The sequence below is a fragment of the Bos javanicus genome, chromosome 16 (assembly GCF_032452875.1).
Source record: "Bos javanicus breed banteng chromosome 16, ARS-OSU_banteng_1.0, whole genome shotgun sequence".
Classification (NCBI taxonomy): domain Eukaryota; kingdom Metazoa; phylum Chordata; class Mammalia; order Artiodactyla; family Bovidae; genus Bos; species Bos javanicus.
In genome coordinates, this window is record NC_083883.1 from 81125166 (window position 1) to 81145291 (window position 20126).

Genomic DNA, 20126 nt, shown 5'->3' on the forward strand with positions numbered 1-20126 from the left:
TCAATGGACGTGAGTTTGAGTAAACTCCAGGAGTTGCTGATGGACAGGGAGGCCTGGCGTGCTGCAGTCCATGGGGTCTCAAAGAACTGGACACGACTGAGCGACTGAAGTGTAGAAAGGCAGCCCCCTGCCGGCCACGGCCCTGGCTCTCTGGGGCCGTGGGGACGTCAGAGGCCACTAGGTGGAGCCAGGTGCTCAGAGATGGACGTTCACAGCTGCCTGGCCCTTGGCCCTAGCCCAGCCCACCTGCCAGAGCCCGGGCCACAGACCCCTGGCAGCTGCTGGGGGAGGTGGTCTCAGGAGACCAGCTGCTGGGGGAGGCGGTCTCAGGAGACCGTGTGGGTTCCAGGGCAATCCCAAAGCTGAGGCCAGGCACCTGTTGTTCCGCCCCACCCTCCTGGGTCCCTCGTGGGTCTGCCTCCCCAACAAAGACCCCTCTCCAGGACCACGCTGGAGCGGCTCCCCCACCAGGGCAGGCCACATGGAAGGCGACCATTTCCCAGCCGCTAGGAATCTCTCTCCTTTGTCCCAGAAATTCCCCGTCCTCGTCCCGGGGAATTCCCCAGGGCTGGCCGCAGGAACGGTCCTGGGGCGAGTCGGGTGGAGTGGGGCTGGGACCTTGCGGCAGCTGTGAAGCCGCCCGAGATGGCTAGAATCTGGCATTTTCTGGAGCAAGTCCGTGGGCGGGCACTGGCCAGTGAATGGAAGCAGACCATCCAGATCTGACTCCTCTGCCGCTTACAAGCTGTGTGACTCCAGTCAAGCACTGAAACTCTCTGTGCCTCGTCTGCAGTGAGGAATCAGTAACAGACTAAATGGGCTTGTCTTTGTCCATCGCTAGAACAGCGTGTGGCACCTGAGAAGCGCTAGATGAAGATGCACTTCCGACTCACCGTGGCCTCTGGAGGCAGGTGCCGTTACTGTCTTCACGTCACAGGTTTGGGAACTGAAGGACAGAGATGTGGGAGGCGGGCGGGGGGCAAATTCGAGACAAGCCCTCTCCACTCCCAGCCCCAACAGCTGGCACCGGAGCCGGGCAGCGAGTCTTCTGGACCCTTCTCTGCCAGCCCTGCAGGCTCTGGGCTCTTGGACCACGGTGAGGTGTGCTCCCAAAAGTCAGAAGCTCAGGACCCGCTCCTGACTCAGAGACAAGCCCGCCATCACTCACCCTCATGGTCCAAAGGCTGGCTGAGCGTCTACCCTGCGCCAGAGGTTGCCACAGGCACTCCGGAAGCAGTGAACCTCACAGGCATAACCTCTGCCCACCGAGATCCACACTCAAGGAAGGAGGCAGCCACTGAAAAACCTGAGCCCCAGAGACCATGAGTATCAATCGTGAGGAAGGACATGGGCAAAGGAGAAGGTGCTGTGCCAGCGAGGAATCTCTGCCCTTCACTTTGCTCCTGGTGAAGGTCAGTGGCACCCTGGGGCCTGTGGTCTGCAAGGATGCTATTGCGGTGGGACGTGGGCATTGCCACGGTGCGGCCTCCACGGCGATGTGTCGGTGCTTCTCAACCTGTGGCCCCTGGACAGCCAGCCTGGGGAGCGGGTCAACACACTGGCTTGAGCAGACGTTTGGGAAGGCCCAGCACCCACGCTCCAGCAAACGCACCAGAGGACCCCGGCGAGGCTCGAGTGGACGGGCTGCGGGTGGAGCGGACGTGGGCAGTGCTGGCCCTGAGGGGCTCTTGGGCCTGGGACCCGCCCAGGCCCGGCCAGCAGGGCCTGTCTCCATCTCCTTCCTCAGTCCCTGGCATCAGGAGATGTTGGAACACACAGCCAGCAAAGGCACAGAACCACCCACCCAGGCCTCCCTGCCCCGGGATCCCCAAGCCCCCTCGATGGAGGAGGGGGGAGAGGAAACCCCTCCTCAACAAGGAGGATTCAGATGGCCGGGGAAGACTTCCCACCACCTGAAGGTGCTCCTTCCCGGGGACTCATGCTGTTACTCCCCAGCGTGGTGCTGGGCCCCAGGCTCACCAGCTCCCCACCCCTCCTACAGCCTGACCAAGGCAGCACTGGGATGGTCCAGCCCAGGGGAGGCTCAGGGACAAGGTGCCAGGGCGACAGCTGGGCGCCAGGAGCCGATCTGGCCTGTGAGACGTCACCCTGCCCTCCCGACCCCAGAGTGCTCCCTGGAGCTCTGGCCGGCACCCAGCACCCCGAGCTCGTCACAGACACTGCCCTTTCCCCGTGGAGAAGCCAGGTCCTCTAACCCAAAGACAGCCCTCCACTCCAGGGTCTCCCAGTAAGCACCCTCCGACAGCAGGATAACCCAACCGGCTGGCTCGTCAGAATAAACCCCCACATTTATAAGATGTGTGCACACCATAGAAGGGGAGTGACTTCTGCTGCTGCTGCTGCTGCTAAGTCACTTCAGTCGTGTCCGACTCTGTGTGACCCCATAGACGGCAGCCCACCAGACTCCCCTGTCCCTGGGATTCTCCAGGCAAGAACACTGGAGTGGGGTGCCATTTCCTTCTCCAATGCTTGAAAGTGAAAAGTGAAAGTGAAAAGTGAAAGTTGCTCAGTTGTGTCTGACTCTTCACAACCTCATGGACTGCAGCCCACCAGGCTCCTCTGTCCGTGGGATTTTCCAGGCAAGAGGACTGGAGTGGGGTGCCATCGCCTTCTCCACTGGAGGAGGGGAGTGACTTGTGCTGCTGCTGCTGCTGCTGCTAAGTCGCTTCAGTCGTGTCTGACTCTGTGCGACCCCAGAGATGGCAGCCCACCAGGCTCCCCCGGCCCCAGGATTCTCCAGGCAAGAACACTGGAGTGGGGTGCCATTTCCTTCTCCAGTGCATGAAAGTGAAAAGCGAAAGTGAAGTTGCTCAGTTGTGTCTGACTCTTCGCAACCTCAGGGACTGCAGCCCACCAGGCTCCTCCGTCCGTGGGATTTTCCAGGCAAGAGGACTGGAGTGGGTGCCATCGCCTTCTCCACTGGAGGAGGGGAGTGACTCGTGTTAGTATTTACTTAACAGATGTTTCTGGATGCCTGTTTAAAAGTGACATTAGAAGCACCTGTTACTAACGAACAACCGTCGTTTGAAGCCTCCATCCTCAGGGAGGTCCCTGACATCCCAGGCCGCCCGGTCCAGTTCCAGACAGCTTGGATGTGGAAGTTGCTCCTTTATTAGAAATGTGACTCCAGGAAAATCCACTGGGGGAGACTGAACACAGCCAGGCTCCAGTGGGGCGTGGTCAGCAAGACAATGCCTCCGCCCATTGCCTGGGCGTTGCAGCAGGGCCCTGGCAACGGGCGGGTGTATGTGAGGTGGGGGGTGCTGGGGCGGGATGTGGAGGCCCACCGGGTGGTCCTGGGTGAGTCAGGAAGGCTTCCTAGAGGCGAGCCTTCGCAGGGGTTCCTCTAGGAACAGAATAAGGACGAGAGAGGGTGCTGGTTCTCAGATGGGAGGCAGGCCGCGGTCCAGCAGGCCAGTGGCTGGCAGGGAGACAGGCTGATTCCAGGAAGAGCCAGCCTGCTGGGAGGAGTGGAGGGTCACCCAGCCGGGGCAGAGAAGAGGAGAGAGCTGCTGCCAGGATCTCAGGACCAGGCCTGGGGGGCCAGGCGGGGCGGGCGAGCTGGAGACGCCTGGGAAGCCCATGGAGGGCGGTTCCCTGTTCTGCCCCGACCACCCCTTCCCCCAGTGACCCCCTGCATGTCTGTAGCTTTCCCTGCAGACAGCTCCGTCAGGCTGTCCCCCTGGGGCACCTGGAGGCCCCTGGTAGCCCAGGAACTGGTTCTGGAGCTCTGGGGTGAGGGGGGAGGGTCAGGGTGAAATCTCTGGGGACAGCCAAGCCCCCAGCTGTGGGCTGTGACTGTGACAGGGTCTGGCTGCAGCCTGGGGGGCCGGCAGGAAGCCCCTCTGCTTAGGGGGTGAGTGTGGGAGACGAGGGGATGCTCCAGATGGTCCAGCCCCTCGCCCCGAGCCACTGGCACAGCCTCGCCTCCCTCTGCGCCTCAGGTGGCGGGTGGGGACAAGCAGATCATTCACTGCCAGGCGCCCCTGCCACCGTGTCCTTTGCTACCGTGATGTCCTGGCAGGGCCGCCAGCCAGGCTCAGCCCAGAAAAACTCGGAGAGGAACCGACAGGGAGGCGCAACCCCTCATCTGCGCAGGGTGGCACCTGTCCGAGCGGCGGCAGGCACAGGCTGGCACTGAGGCGGGGTGGCTGGATTCCGTGTGAGGGTCCCTCTGCACCCAGCAGCTGCTCCAAGTCCCACCCTCACTGCGGACACCGGGTGGTCCAGGCTGGGTAGGCCAGGGCCAGGTCCCTTTACCTTCTGACCCTCAGCTCTCCTGGTGGTAAGCCCTGCCTAGAAGGCTCGCCCTGGACATCCAACCACACCGCTGAGCAGCATCTCCGAGACAAAGAGGGTCCCTCAGAAATGCCCACGTCTCTCCTCCTTCACACTGGCCTTGTCCCCTGCCCCTCTAAGAGCCACCCTCAAGTGGTCCCGGACGCTCATGTCCATGCAGTGCAGCCCCTGGGACCCCTAGGTGGAAGGGCCCTGGGCCTCCCATTCAACCAGTCTGACAATGGGCTGTGACCCAGAGGTGGGTGTCCTTGGGACTTGCGTCCAGGAGTCCAGCACCCGGGGACCCTCGGAGGGTGACAGGGGTACTCCGTGCCCACCTGTCACTCCTGGATTGGGGTGAAGAGGCGGGAGTGCTTCAAAGGAGAGGATTAAGGCCCCCAGCCGTGTCACCCCGCGTGCAAAGGTGACTAAGGACAGACGGGCCCCCCACAGCCGCCCTGTCCCACAGCCCAGCCTCTGCCAGGAGCGAGCAGGGCTGGGCAGGCCGCCCCGGACCTTGGGTGCGGCTTCACCCAGGGATGGAGAGAGCGGTTTCTGCCCCAGCCAGACGTGCCCCTCCCCCCGGCCAGCTGTCCCTGGTCGTGAGGGTCGGGTCCTGCCCTTCTCTGCTTCCCCACAGGACTCACTCTTTTTCTCTCCTGTCCAAACCAGCAGTCTGAGTCTGTGGGTCTGCAGACCGGCCTGGAATGGGCCCTTGATCTTGGGAGCTGAGGGGAGGTCCTTTGCTGAAGCTGCAGACATGAACACTGACTCAGGGAGGTGGGCGCCCGGCTGACGCGGCCCCCAGCCCCCGAGCGCCCACCGACGTCCTGGTGCAAGTGTCACGTCCTGCCTGGCAGTGCGGGGCTGTGCTGGGTTCAGTCCAGGCCATTCCCCGGGTCAGGACTCGCAGCAAAAGCACACTGCATGTGGGGGTGAGGAAGGGCGAAGTGGGTCTCCTCTGCGCCCCCCAGGGTGAGCCCACGTGCCCCGACGTCTCTCCCCACGCACCCCCTCCCCTGACGGTCCTCCAGGATGAGCCCACGTCCCCCAGACGACTCTCCCCCTGCACCCTCTACCCTGATGGTCCTCCCAGCCCTTGGGTCCCGGGGCATACTGCCCTTCTCCGGGCCTCCCTCCGGGGCTGCCTGCCCACCGCTGCCAGGCCGCCCTCCAAGCTGGGTGGGCCCACGAGGCCAGAGGCTGGCCAGGCTGCCCTGGATGGAGGGCCCTCACCTGTGGCCCGTGGCTTTGCTAGAGACCTCTCAGTCCCTTCCCACTTCAGTATTCCCCGAGGGACTTCAGGGACGAGGCGGGCTCAAGTGTCTTTGTTTGCTCTTTTGAGGGCGAGGGAGCTCCCTGGCCCCCTGGACGCCGCCGTCTGCTGGGCCTCTTCTGTCATCACTGGGGGTGGGGGCGGGAGATAGCGGTGAGCCTGGCAGGGGCAGGAGGGGGTGCACGGCTCCCCGGGCGGGTGTGCTCGTGTGCGTCTATGCTCTCTGTACTCAGCACACGGCCGTGTACGCTGCCCCTGCGGCAGAGCCACGGAGCTCCCACACACACCCGCGTAAAGAGGTTTGTATTTCTCTCGGGAACGGCTGGGGCAGGGGTGTGGCCCAACAGATGGCTGGCAGGTTACAGGTGTGCCTGGCTGGAAAGGCAGGCGGCCTGGCGTCCTGATTGGCGGGCCGTGAGTCACGGCGGTTGGGTTCCTGGAGCGGGCTCGCTGGCTGTCATGGAGTCGGGGTCATGCCCTGTCTTATCTCCAGCACCTCCTCTGCCCAGACGGACCGTGCTCCCCACCCGTGTCGGCGGTGACGCACGGTCAGTGGGTCATGCCCTCTGGGTAGCCTTCCAGTGGGGCGTGAGCCCACCGCGCCTGGGACGGCGGGCCTCCCGGGTCCTCCAAGTGGGAGTGATGTGAGGGACCGGCTGGCCACGAAACCTGGAAAAGCCAAAGGGGTTTCCTCGGCTTCCAAAGCCCCACTGAACCGACCAGCGACATAAAAATGTTTGTGGGTAAACATTCCAGAAAGCAGCTCCAGGCTTTGGGAAGGGCCTTCAGGGAGACAGGCCAGGAGGAACGGCGGCCAGGAGTAGGCCGTGGTACAAGGGCCCCCACCCTGGCTTCCAGCACAAGGGACCTGGGACGTGTCCTGCCCCCCAGCCCGAAGTCCCACGGGCCTGCAGAGTCTGTACTTCCCAGGTCTGGTGGGCGTGGCTTCGTGTCCTTCCAGGAGGAGAGCCCAACAGTCCCAGAGGAACACAGAGAGGCCTGAGCCGGAGAGTGCCCGCCCAAGGTCACCAGGTGGAGGCTGGCAGCGAGCAGGAGCAGACACAGGGACATCCACGCCACGACACCTGCCAGAGCTCTGCCCGCCTGACCATGCAGACAGCTGCAGCCCCCAGCCCTCCACAAGGGTCCCGGGACCACTCACTTGGCCGGGGGACGGCAAGGAGCTCGCACGGCCACCTCCACCCAGGGCTGCAACCGCCGAGAAGCTCCAAGGTCCCAACAAACCTCCACAAGCTTCCCACAGCTTCCTGTCCCGTCTGCCGGCCTGAGCAGACAGGACTCTGGAGTCTGGGTGGGGGCAGCTGAGCTGGGAGGCCCCGGCCAGCTCCCTGTGGCTGCCAGGCTGCCTGCAGTCCCCCAGACCTGGCTGGGGCCCACCTGGCAGGCACAGAGCCTGGGCTGCATGCCAGGGGGAATTTTCCACCTGCCTGGCCCTGCCGTTTGCTCTGTGGTCTGGAGCCGAGCGTGTCTCCAGCATACACACCCGAAGGGCTGATGCTCACCAAATCCCATGACAGCCGACAGTGTCAGAGGAGCCGTTGGTTCTGGGTCATGAGGGTCCCCAGGTCACCCAGTGAGCCCCGCCTTGAACAGACTGAGGCCCAAGGGAGCAATGACACCAACAAGGTCACAGGGAGAGGTGCCCTGGGCCCAGACTCGGGCCACAGCCTCAGTGCAGAGTGCTGACTGGGGACGCGGGTCTCCCCCCACTCCCCTCCACCCCAGGATCACTGGGCTGCCCCCACCCCCACCCCTCCCCACACACCCTGTCCTCCCTTCTTGGCACAGCTCAGTGGGTCTGCCCTCCCCAGATGGATGTGAGAAGCAGCTCTGGGTGTGTGTGTGTGCGCACATTTATCCCTGGCCCTGGTGTGTGTGTGTGTGTGTGTGTGTGTCTGCCCTCCCCAGATGGATGTGAGAAGCAGCTCTGGGTGTGTGTGTGTGCGCACATTTATCCCTGGCCCTGGTGTGTGTGTGTGTGTGTGTGTGTGTGTCTGCCCTCCCCAGATGGATGTGAGAAGCAGCTCTGGGTGTGTGTGTGTGCGCACATTTATCCCTGGCCCTGGTGTGTGTGTGTGTGTGTGTGTGTGTGTGTGTGTGTGTGTAAGGGTGGGGCCAAGGCTGTGCATGTGACGACTGAAACCGGGTGAGCACAGAGGCGGGGGATGGCTTCTCTGCTGCCCCTCTGATCTCCCGCCTTGCTGGGGACCCCAAGACCCCTGGCCCGGCCCTAGGCCACCTTCAGGGCGAGGTCAGATGGGTCAGAGGGCAGCTGGGTCCGCGGGCTGGGAGCCCGGCCTCCGTCGCGCCCTCGGTGAGGTGACCCAGGTACCTGGGCTCCTGCGAGCAAACGGCAGAGGGAGGCCCGCGGCCGAGCCTGAACTGGGTGCCCAGGGCGGCTGAGTCACGCTCTCGCTCCACGCCCCCGGGGTCGGGGGCGGATACAGGCCCGCACCCCCTCCTCCGGGGCTCGGAAGCCTCTGCTACCACCTCTTCACCCCATCGAGTTAGGAGGCTGCGCCCCCGAGGTGGTCCAGAGAGGCCAAGTAACTTGTCTACAGACACACAACGCACTCGTGACCCCAGAGCCGGAACACGCGCCGCAGGCCCGCCCCGCCCCCAAGCCCGCCGCCCAAGGGGAGGGGCTGCGACTGCAAACACCTGGAGGCCTGGTCCAGCCCGGGCTGCCCTGGCCGGCCGGCGTCCCGGAAGCCCTGCCCGCCGCTGCGCCGTCGGGGCGGGGCTGGACGAGGCCTGCGGAGGCAGTTCCTCCCGGGAGCGCGGGCCGAGGCCCTGGAGTGGGTCCGCCTCTGCGCGGGGCCTGGCTCCGCCCCCGAAACCTGCCGCGCTGCCGCCACGCGAACTGAGTCACGCAGCGTGAAGTCGGGCCTTCCCTGCTGCGCTGCTGGGTGAGGAGCGTGGAATGCAGAGAATTCAGAGTTTCGGTTCATCTAGCTCTGTGAGCTGGTCAGCCCGGCCGAGCCCTGGGCGGGTGTCTGGCTCCCGGAGTCCGCGTAAACACGCCCCCCGCAGGGCTGCTGAGCAGACTCAGTGGAATGATGTGTGTAACTGGCCCGGGGCCTGGCATGTGGCAACTGAGGCTGTTTTTGGATGATCGAATATTCCAGAAGGGGACTCTAGCATTAATAAGCCAGAGTTCAGAAAGACAGGGTAGTGTCCCTGATTCCGTGCACCCTACCACCGGCTGTGACAGCCGGGCACCCTCTGCCCTCCTCCAGGGGAGGACGGGGGTTGGGGGGGAAGGGGGCGGAGCTTTCTGTTACCCCGAAACCAGTGCACCTCCTCACACTCTGCTCCTCCAAAACAGTAGCAGACCTGAACCCCAAACCTGCAGGGCGTCCCAGGGCTTCCAGCACGGGGGTGGGAGGGCGCTCTGTTGTTCCCCAGCCGCCACTCAGCTGAGGGGGCCTTTTCTGTCCCAGGGAGTTTCTTAAGATGGGGGAGCAGGGGACAGGGACTGACCGTGTGTGACCATGGCAACCATGCCCCCTGGACCTCTCGGAAGATCCAGCCAGGACCTCACCGTATCCAGGAGAGTCATCAGCCTCGCAGGGTGGCGGTGGCAGGGGGCACTGGGCTAGGCCCCCAGGAGACAGAACTGAGAAGACGTCAGTTGGGACAGGGCAGCTGGGCGGCCGTCGGAGCCTGGAAAGTGCCCACGTCCAGACCTGCAGCAGGGGCAGCGGACCCCCGACCTCAGGCCTGAAGGAGGAAAAGGCCTGGGGAGGGAGAGAAGTGCCTGCCTTTGGGCGCGAGGCTGGACTGCCCTCTGGGCAGAGTGGGTCCAGCCCTGTGACGTCACACCCTGGGCAGGGCTTCTGGAATCAGTGACCCTGGTTGATGTCCCCGGGAAACAGAGGGGCTGATGGAGATGCTGTAACTCGTGGTGAGGGTGGGTACGGCATTGCAGGCGTGAGCCACACTTAAAGGGAGTGCACGTCGCTGTGCTGAATAGGCATGTCCACGATTGCTTTAAGGGGTGCAGGGGAGAGAGGTGGGGAAGGGCCCTGCTGAGATGGGTGGGGGAGGTAAGGGCGAGCGGCCTCTGCAGCCAGCAGCAGATGGAACAGCTCTGAGGTCAGGACACGGAACTCTGTGCTCTCTGTCTAAGCCGTCCATCTCCTGCGTGAGGCGGATCACCCGTGTTTCAGAAGGAACACCACGCAGACCCCCAAGCACACTTTCTCATCTTTACCACCGATGGTAGACTCCCAGAAGCTAAGTCCCAGGTTCTTCATCTGGAAATACGAGTCTTAACCCCATCTCCGCTGGCTATCACAGGACTCTCGTGAGGATTCAGTCAGAAAACACAGGCGAGAGCGTCTCACTGCAGGGGCCACAAGTGGGTGAGGCCTGGTCCTGGGGCTCTGGCCACGCCCCACCGGCTCCTTCAGTCCTCATGTGGCGGGTTCTGTCATAAACTCCTTGAAGACAAGGACCTAACCTGTGCTCCTGTTTAATGGCCTCTGGGGCAGGTCTTATCCCACAGGAGGAAGGACAAGCCTTGCTGAGAGGTCTTTAAAGGATTTAAGCCTCAGGGACTCTTTCTGGCAGCATTTTCTGCCTCTCCTGCTGCTCCTGACGCCAATCTTGGTGACAGTGTAGGAGAGGAAAAATTCTTCCTCTACCCTCTTACGTTCAGCGCCTGGTATCTGCAACTCAAACTAGGGAAAGAAAGACAGATTACAGGAGAAAAGACATACACATTTTATTTGATGTCAATATTTTATTTTTTATGTGCATGAAGTTCTTCACAAAAGAAGTGAAGGGACTTCCCTGGCAGTCCAGTGGTTAAGATTTCATGATTCCACTGCAGGATTCAAGCCTGGTTGGGGAACTAAGATCCCACATGCCATGAGGTGCAGCCAAAAAATAAAGTAAATTATAGTAACAATAAGTTTAAAAAAGAAAAGTGGAGAGGTCAGGGGCCAAGAGCCAGGCCACCGTTGCAGGCCAGGAGGACTTCTGTGGTGGCCCAGTGGTTAAGATTCTGTGGGTTGACTCTGGGTTAACTGTGCTATAACTGCAGGGGGCGCAGGTTTGAGCCCTGGTTGGGGAACTAAGATCCCGCATACCACGCAGTGCAGCCAAAAAACAAATGGCTGGGTGATCAGGTCAGGGTGATCACGGTGTCCCTGGCTCGGCCCTGGTGCAAGCCTGGTTCACGGACTGGTCGCAGCCACACAACCCAGCAGCTGCATGTTGACAGGTGTGAGAATGATTCCGGAACTAGACGAGATCCAGAAAGGTAAGCAGTACTCTCGGGTGGACATCATAATCACAGGCAAAGATAAACTCCCGCGTTGTGCGGAGCGCTGACGCTGCACGATGCGGTTTGCCGCACCCCGGGTGGTGGTGGACACTGAGAAGTGAGAGGGGAGAGGACGAGTAGGTCCGGATTTTCCTGGAAAAGGAGGCGTGGTCACTGCTCCTGCAGGGATTTTCCCACTCCACCCTGGAAGAGGAGAATGCGTAAAGGCCTCGTGGCCTCTGGTTAGATAGCGGGAGAACTGGTGCGAACCACGCGCGCCTCGCCAGCTGACCGGTCCAAGGCCCAAGGGCGCACGCGGGGTGGTGGTGCAGACAGCGGGCGCCCTGGGGCCTCGGCTCCCCTCCCCCCACCCCTGTGAAGTTCCCGACGGTGACAGCCACAGAGAGTCCGTCATTTTCCCCTGGCTTTTATGTTGTAAGCTTGAGGTGAGTTTCCTGTGCAAGATCGCTTGATCAGAGTGCGTTTTAATGGCGGAGCTATGCCGCTGGCTCGTACATGGAAGCATCTGGGCAAATCCGTTCCTTTCTGCTGAGTCAGGGTCAGTGCTCCGCGGCCCGGTGTCAGCTCGTGCCTTCGGCTCTAACCAGCGCGTTGCGGGTTTGGGTGTCATCGTTGTCGGGCTGCTCCAGGTCTTCACGATGCACCCAGGCTTCTCCAGGTGCAGCCCGAGGCCTTAGTTGACCCGCGGCACATGAGATCTTAGTTCCCCAAGCAGGGTTGGAACTCGCATCCCCCGCATTGCAAGGTGGATTCCTAACCACTGGACCACCTGGGAAGTCCCTATCCACAGCTTCGATTGTGCTGTTAGTTCCGGGGGTGTATGCAAATGTCAAAATTTATCAATTTGTACAATTTATATGTGTGCAGATTATTGGACGTCAATGATTCCTCAATAAAACTTTAAAAAATCCTGGAGCCAGAGTGTGCAGAGACACAGCCCACACGAAGGAGAGTGCCTGCCGTGTGCGTGTGGCACGTCCTTGCTGTGTGAGCTCAGGCTGCGCTCATTAATCCAGTCACGTCACAGGCACTGAACGTCCTCCGGCTCTACAGGGTGTTGGCCTGAAGCAGCAAAGCCACCACCCTCACATTCGGGGCGCTCACAGTCTGGCTGGGAACACCGGCGATTTCAAGGCTCTGAGGCACCGAGCTCTATACAGGAGGTGTGATCATGGTGTGCTTCCTGGAAGAGGTGTCACTAAGCTGACATGTCCATAGGGTAGGGTAGGAGTTCACCGGGAAGATGGGCTTTCCCAGCAGAGGGAACATCATTGAAAAAGTCCAGAGACAGGAGAGGGGTCCAACAAGCCCACGCGAGGGGTGTGGCTACCGGGTAGGAAGGGGGCAACCAGAGAGGTCCACAGTCAGGGTCCAGGCTCGGTCCTGAGGGCAGTGCAGCCCCTCAGGAGCTGAGGGTGCTGAGGTCAGAGGCTCGGGGGCTGCAGGACGGAGGGTGGGTGGGAGAGGCCCGGGGTGGGCGCATGGCTGGAGGCGGCGGGTGATGTGGTGTGCCGGGCAGGACGTGCTGAGTGTGACGCTGCACCCGACGCAGAAAGAGGCGGCAGCGGGCAAAGCTGCCTGCGGCTGGTTTAATTAAAAGCAGAGCAGCACGAAAGCATCTGAAGTGAAGACTGAAGCCAGCCCCGCTTCTGACAGTGGAGGCTCCTTGCAGACCAACACCGGCCGGTGCGTCCAAGGAGCTGGGGTCCGAGCCCCGGGCAGCGGGCCTCGGCTGAGACAGGTCTGCACAGGGCCCTGCTCTCCGCTGGTCCTTCCTGCAAGCGGAGTCGAGACTCTGTTTGGGCCCTCTCGGCAGTTCTGAGAGCCACCTTTAGCCCTGAAAAGATCTCCTTTAGCTGAAAATAGAACAGACGCTAGTTTGCAGTTAACACTCAAGAGTTAAGCAAAAGGGTGGCTAAGGACCAGGGGGTCGGAGGGGCTGTGGTGCCAGGCCCAGAGGTCTGCGTTGCCTCTAGAGCCGCAACAGAAAGAGGTGGGTCGGTGCAGACCGGAGGTGGCAGGACTGTGTGGGGTGGGGAGGGGTGTGGATTTAAGCTGAAGCAACAGGGCAGTTCCTACAGGATGTGGTCATGGAGCCGGACCACGGGGGGACAGTGGAGGGGAAGCCTGGGAGCTGAGGGCAGGGAACAGGGAGGTCACTGGGTGGATAGGGTTTCTCAGTGGTCTGTGAAATCACCCAAATAGTGGCAGGACCAGAGCCCCCAGAGCAGGCCCCCAGAGCAGACAGAAAGGGGCCATGTCACCGCAGGTGGTAGAACAGCAGAGCGGGGAGGTGCTAAGACTGGGGGAGCAGCAAGGGGGGGACCCTGGTGAGCAGCCCAAGGAGCCTGGCGGGCAGGGGGTCCTCCGGGCGGTGGGGGCCGGCAGGGCCCCCCGGAAGGGGTGGTGGAGCCTGTCCGTGTTCGCGCCTCAAGAGCTTCAGGTGTCTCCAGGGGAGGAGCTGGAAGGGCAGGAAGCGCCGGGCGGGAGGGGACAGTCCGAGCAGCGAGGGGACGAGGGCACCTGGGTGGCCGGCGCTGTGGGCGCCCCACGGGGCGGTGTCTCCCAAGGAGGTTGGAGCAGCCCAGCCAGCACCCCAGGCCTTAGAGGAATCCAGGCCATGCAGACAAGTCGTGTAACTTCTCTGGGACTCGGTTTCCCTGCTTGTGAAGTGAGTACAAGAATGTCTAATCTGCCAGGTTGTAATTCGGCGCTAACAGCAGCTGGCCCAGGGCAGATGTTCAGTAAACAGCAGCTGCTGTTGTTTTTCTGATTATAATTACGTCTCTTTGGGAAGAGTGAGACTCAGAAGAGAGGGGACATGGGGTGGGGTCCTGGGGCCTAAGGAACCTCGGGGTCCAGCCCTCCTGGCCCCCTTTCCTCACCCTCCCTTCCCCTTAACTGGCCTCCTCCAGAAGGCTGGCCCTGGGGTGTCCGAGGACCCAGGCGTCCTCTTTCCCCGAGACTAGGTCACCATCCCTATGTGGAAAGCCTTCGGCCGGGTAGGCCGTGCCTCCCAGCTGCTGCCCCCCCGCAGCCTCCAGCCTGCTCCTCCCATCAGCAGCTCCAAGCCATTAACCCCCTGCTCACTCCCCACACCTCTCAGCTTGTGAGAGACCAAGCCTCAGCCGGAGGACCACCCGGGGGGGGGCACCGTGGAGCCAAGGTGGAGGGCTGAGGATGCTGTGGGGAGCTGTCCTGGAGGGGAAGGACCCGCCGGGCCCACCCTGAGGCCCGCAGTGCCCTGCTCCCTCCCTGCCCCCTCTGGAGCGCCTTGCATCCCACCCCGGTTCCAACGCTTTCTGAAAGGGAGCAGCAGACCGGAAGGTGATTTTTGATTTGCAGCGTCAGCCGCGTTCCACAGGCATGCCCACCCCACCCATCGCCCTTCCCTGGGGACCTCTGCCCCTTTGCTCTTCCCTGATCCTCAGTCACCAGGACAGGAGCCTCCAGGCCCCCCTGGTGTCTGGGGCTGGGGTCCCAGGAGGGTGCAGCTAGGGGGCAGAGCCAGACCTCGAGTCCCACCCAACCGTCGCCAGAGCTACCGGAGCCCCCCAGGTCCCGGCTCCACCCAGAGCGCCCCAGAGCGGAGGAGGGCGTGGCCACCCACTCCTGTGTTTCTGCTTGGGAAAGGCCGTGGACAGAGGAGCCTGGCGGGCTGCAGTCCACGCAGTACATGACTAAGCATGCATGCATGAGGGTGGAGGGGGATGGCTTGGTAGCAATAAACTAGTAGAACTTAAAAAAATAAGAGGACCCCAGATGAGCCTCCCCGCCAGGCCGTGTTCCCCGGGGGTCTTCAGTCTGGGACCAAGAAGAGGTCACTCGTGCAGTCCCAATGCCCCCAGCCCTGACCTCACCCAGGGGGCCTGGGCAGCCCCTCCTGCAGCAGCCTCCCCACCCGCCCCCTGGCTTCCTCTGCCAGGACAGCCACCTGCCTCCGCCGGCTGGAGCAGGACTGGGCTGGGAACGTCTCCAGCCCCTGACAGGCCCAGTGTCAGTTCCAGGCCCTTCTGGGGAGGGTGGAGGCCCGGGGCGGGGCTGCCAAAGTCAACACACCAGTGTCTGTAGGCAGGGACTGGTTTGGCACCTGCGGGCCTGGTTCCAGCCCACAGGCCCAGGGCTCAGCCTCTCCTGGGTCACCCAGAGTTCCCGGCCCCCAGACCTCTGCCTCCGCCAGGCAGCCAGTGCTGGTCAGAACCACTTCCCACCCAAAACCGGGCCAGCCCCTGGAGAACTGAGACCCTAAACCTGTGCCTGAGAGAAGGTCCCTGCGCCGTGTGATCAAGTCACATCTCTCACCCCTCACCGTCTCCAATGTCACCAACCCAGGGAAGGGTCCTGCTCGCTCACGAGCACAACTTCCAAAAGGACCCATCATCAACATTCGAGCCCTAAACCTCTTTGAATCCTTTGCATCAGAATCGCTTGTCTGCTGCTTCCACCAATCCTCACCCAGTTCTGCTCCAGGCCCCTTGTCCTGAAAAGGTTAGGGTCCCATCTTCAGTCCTAAACCAGACGTCCGGCTGTGCCCACTGCTTCCCCACCCCCGCCCCGGCCAGGTGTGCCGTAGACTCTTAGTGAGGTCTGGGGAGTGGGCATTGGACACTCTCTACTCATCTGCTCCCCGCAGTGAACCATATTCCCATCCAGAAGGCTCAATCCCAATAAAACCCCAAGCCCCGCCCCCACCCTCAACAGCAAAGCCCAGCCGCCTCGACAGCCACCCCGACAGGGAGACAGGGAGGGTGAGTGAAGGCCTGGGTACACCCAGGTCTGGCTGCTTGTGGAGGAGGGTGTTGGGAGGAAGGGGCTGGATTTAACTAACAAACGTGAGGGGCACGGGCGCAGGGCTGGACTGGGAGGCCGGGCTCCACAACAGCCTGATTTGCTTTGCAAAGGCTGTGGGTGGTCCACGCCCAGGCAGGGCCGCCTAGAGGGCAGGTGGTACGTTCTGCTGAAAGATGACCCCCCCAGGAGCCCCCTTCTCATTCCTCCTTCCGGGGCCCTCTGCACCCCAGTTCTTCATTCACCACCCCCATGCCTATGTGCTCAGGGGTGGGGGGCCGTCCCCGAGGAGCCTGCCCCCCCACAGAGAGAGCCCTTCGCCCCTGGCCTGTCCCCATAGGGACAGAAACTGGGCCCCTCTCACCCACCTGGGCCTGGGTGTGCCCCCGGGGCAGGCAGTGGGCGCACAGATGCCCTTTGCTCAGCCGGTGGGGTGGGGGTGGGGGGAGCCACGCCCGGGGCCGCCCTGCCCAGGCCCCCTCCCCACCAGGCACCTCCTTCCTCTCCCCCAGCAGCCGGGGCACGGGTCCCAGGGCGGCACAAAGAGTCCTTTGTCTGGGCTGCACACGATTGTTCTCCCCTCTGCGGGAACAGGGCTGCGTCTCATTATCAAGCTCTTGGAGGCGGGATCAAAGGGCTCTGTCGCGGGCGCTGTCCTCCCGACGGCCCTACCTGGCCCCCGACTCTGGGACACAGTTTCCGCCCTGGGCAGGGCCTGCGTGAGCCCCGGAGCGGCAGGGAGCCGGACGGGGGGTGGGGGGTGGTGTGGCGAGGGCCCGGGCGGGAGCCCACACCCCCACCGGCACCCAGCGCTCAGGTTACAGCCCCCGCCAGCGCCCTGGGTGTGAACGTGCTGAGAGGCACTGCCCGGCGAGGAGGGTGCGGCCTGCCTGGCCGGGGGCCACCCCCGCTCCCAGAATCCCATCGGGGGGCAGCCCTCGGCTCTGGGGCCCCTTCCCTCCACGTGCTTTGGCACCAGGTCAGTCCCGGTCCAGATGAAACGTGGCCAACCTGTTCCACCCCCCACCGTCCTGGCATCACCACGGGAAGCGCGAACCCCCGGCCTTCCCCACCCGCGGCTCCTCTGCCTCCATCAGCAGGGCGCACATGACTCTCTCGAGCCAAGTCCTAGGTCACGTGGAGATTAAAGCCAGTCCTCCTCTCAGGCCTGGAGCCCCCTGGGCCAGGGCTAGGACCTGCAGATAAGTCGCATGATCGAGGGAAGAAGCCCGCGGGGCGGACGGAGGGGCTCGTGACCGCGCCTCCCGCACACGCCGCGTCCTGGTAGTCGGGGGATGGGGCACCAGAGTCCCTGGGATTTCAACAGCCCGAGCTGGGGGTGGGGCAGCCGAGGCTCAGCCAGGGGGCTCCGCAAGTTCCCGCACAGCTGAGGCTGGAGGTTGGCCCCGCGCTATCTCCAGCTGGTCTCCCCGCCGTGGCCGCCACCAAAGCTATTATGAGTCACGTGTCTGGGAGACCCAGTCTCGCCCCAGGAGGCTTACAGGCCTGCGAGATGCAGCAGACACGAGGGACTGGATCGGACAGCAGTGCGCACGCGCGCTCGGGGCAGCGCCGCAGGTCAGAGCAGAGCCTGCGCCCACGAGCCTCCGAGAGACCACGACCTCTGGGAGCCGCGCTGGGGGCCGCGGAGGCCCCGAGGACAGGCCGGGGCCGGGGCCAGGGCTGCGGATGGAGGGGCCGCAGGCCCTGTGGAGCGGAGGAGTCAGAATCCCGCGGAAGGAGACAGGGCCCAGGCGTGTGGGGTCGGGACACAGCACCTCGGTGGGGCCCCTCACCCCCTGGGAAGCCGGAACCTGGCGGTCTTCTGGGCCCTGCCTTTCCCCCGAGTCCCCACCCCCGCCCACCCGGCCCTCACAAACCCTCTGTCCAGCGCTCCACAGCCCAGGACGCGGTCCTGCCCTCCCCGCCCCCAGCCCCACCTGGAGGCCCTCTGAGGCCACCTCCTCCTCCAGGGTCTTCCCTGACCACACCTGGTCACCTCTCCCAGGTATCCTCTCTAACTCCTGCGGGCTCGGGCCCTCCCCGCCCCCCAAAGGTGTGGGCCAGGCCTGCCTCCACCCAGAGCAGCCCCCGGGCTCAGCAGGGGCTCAGGAGAGGCAGGGTAGTTAAACTGCAGTTTATACCTGTGGACACAGAGGCCCAGGAGACAGGAGAGCCTCCCTGCCTGCCGCCCAAGAGAATGTTAACAACACGGGTCAGCTTCCCAAGGCCTCTCACTCCGCACAGTCATCCCAGACTCTCACCACCCTGCGGCCTTCAGAGGCTGGTCCCCTACTCCTCTCACTCACACGCTCCTACCCTGGGGCCTTTGCACGTGCTCTCCTCGCAGAAGGTTTTGCTCACCACCACTCCTGGTCCTCCAAGACTGCAGAGAGGCTATCCCGACCGCCATATCTACAGCTGTCTGCTCATCTCCCGTGTGACCCTCCACACATGCTCCCATGTCACCCTGTAATCACTGGGGAGTGGTTGGTCCCCGACACCCTGAGTGCAGGCCCTGCCTGGTGGTGGCTCCGTGCCCCAGCTGTGCCAGTGCAGAGGGGCTCCCAGGAAACATGTGTTCCGCGGATGAAGAATGTGTGAGTGCGTTTGGGAAGGACGCCCGATGGCTGGCAGAGAGGAGTGGAAAGGGGAATGCCAGCAGCCCTGAGCGGCAGAGCAGAGCCCAGCAGGGCCACGGGGACCGGGGACGCACGCTCCGCTGCGTGGGCTCGGGGCAGCGCAGGCCGTGGCTGGCAAGAGGCACACCGAGCCGGGGCGTCTCCAGCTCTTATCAGCTTTCTCTGAAGCGGTTATCACTCTGGACTTCAAACAGCTGCCCCTATCTTGGCCCCACCCAGGCACTTATCGGGTTCTGGAATAACAGCTCTCCAGGTTTCTGGGAGCCTGGTGGGCAAGCCACACTCCCAGCCCCCAGGCCCTCCTCAGTCTGGGGAGAGAGCGTGTGGGGGGATGTCCCCCGAAGCCGTTTCAGGCTGGTCAGGGTAGAGAAAAAAATCCGGCCCAGGGGCCCGGCTGGTCTAACGAGCCTGTTCAGGGCCCCAGGTGCCTCCTCTACAGCAGAGTCCTGGGCTCGGAGGGCTTCTGGGGCCCCTGGGACCCTACACAGGCCTACTCTGAGAGCACCGCCATCCACCTTGGCCTCCAAGGGGGAAGGGGAGTTTGCAGGGAAGAAAGGCCAGGTGCCCCGAAAAACCACCCCCAGTCCACCAGGACCTCGTCCCCTTCGGGACCCAGCGGCCAAATGGGCTGGTGGACGGGGTCCCCGGGCCAATGCAGCGGAGGCCAGGCCCCTAGGGAGCAGCCCACCCACCGGTGGAACGCAGGCTCCAAGAAGCCCAAGTGAGTCCAGGAGGCCAAGGCTGGCCCTGACTCACCTCTGTGCATACCAGGTGGGGCCCCCTGAGACAGGACAGTGGGGCCTCTCCCCACACCCTGGGGCAGGGGCAGGAGGGGGCGGAGGTGGGAACGCTCCCCCCAACCGTGCCCTGGAGGAGGGGGCACCGCTTTCCCCTCCCCCCGACCGGCTCAGGGACGCGTGGGGACCCGGGAAAAGCTGGCAGGGTCCCTGCACCGTCACAGGGGCAGGCAGGCAGCTGCCAGCGAGGACAGGAGGCACCCGGGGGCTAGGATTCAGACAGCATGTGCTCTCCTGTGCAGAGCAGTTTGTCTGTAAATAAAGGTCAGGGTGACTGGAGCAGAGACAGCAGAGGGCATGGAGGCTGGAGGGAGAGACAGTTGGTTTCAGATCCTGGGGCCCGCTCAGCTGGGCGCAGAGCTCAGACTCGACCCGGGGGACCGAGGAAAGCTCTGGGCGCTCGAGTGGCGCCACCAGCACCAGCTCTGCAGGTTTGAGAGACCCTCTGGCTGCAGAGAAGGGCATGGCAACCCACTCCAATATTCTTGGCTGGAGAATCCCATGGACAGAGGAGCCCGGTGGGCTACAGTCCAGGGGGTTGCAGAATCGGATACAACTGAGTGACTAAACCAGCACGTGCGGAGGGACACAGACCTGCAGAAACGTGGCGGGAGAGCCGGGGAGGGACGAGCGTCTGGGGAGAAGCCGCAGAGGCCCTCGTATTTCTCAACATGAAGATGTTAGAAGCCAAGTTCCCAGCAAGTGGAGGGCCAACGGGTGTCTTTTGCTTGTTTGTTTTTGAAAAGGGAGTCTTCATAGTCCCACAGGCCAGGACAGACAGTGTGGCTTGGTTTCCAGACCACCGAGATGTGGCAAATATCGCAATAAAGCAAGGTACACGGAGATCTTGGTTTCCCAGCGCCCATGACAGCTGTGTTCACACGATCCTGGGCCCTGTTAAATGTGCAGTAGCATTCGTTTCTACAGAAATGGTGTGCACACCAAAATTATAGAAGTTTTATTGTTAAAAGAGTGCTAAGCATCCAGCAATGCACGGCTGTGACTACCCT